The sequence below is a fragment of the Frankliniella occidentalis genome, unplaced genomic scaffold (genome assembly GCF_000697945.3).
Source record: "Frankliniella occidentalis isolate FOCC.00 unplaced genomic scaffold, Focc_3.1 Scaffold218, whole genome shotgun sequence".
Lineage (NCBI taxonomy): Eukaryota > Metazoa > Arthropoda > Insecta > Thysanoptera > Thripidae > Frankliniella > Frankliniella occidentalis.
Genome location: NW_026267344.1, coordinates 467,662 through 468,139, shown reverse-complemented (window position 1 = coordinate 468,139; position 478 = coordinate 467,662).

Here is a 478-nt window from a genome sequence, read left to right as displayed (position 1 = left end):
GGGGGCAGAGGCGAATGAAGGTTATGTTGTAACGCGACATTTAACCGCATGGACAGGACAGGTCCTGATCAAGTTCAAAACAAATCGCAGGCACCTTACAAAGGGGCTCAGGCCTTCCCTTGCCAGCCAAAGCCACTAAATCCGAAAACACGAAAGGTAAAAATTATCCGATTGAGATGCCGTTTGCACGGTTAGTAATCATTTTTAATGGCCTTAAATGCTGTTTAAAAATAATTCAATATTTCTAGAAATCGTGTGCAAATTTTAATGCTAAGCTAAAAGGCCCAGTACAAGTGGGTTTCGGCATCTTGATTACGCACTAAGGGACCAGGCTCGAGCGGGCGGGTCTGCGAAGGGACGGGACGGTCTGGGACGGTCGGGTCCCGAGCAGGTAGGGATGTTGCGGGGGTAGCTGAGGAGGCAGTAGTTAAGCAGAGCTCCCATAAGAAAAGCTCGCTCCAACTTGTGTCCCACTATA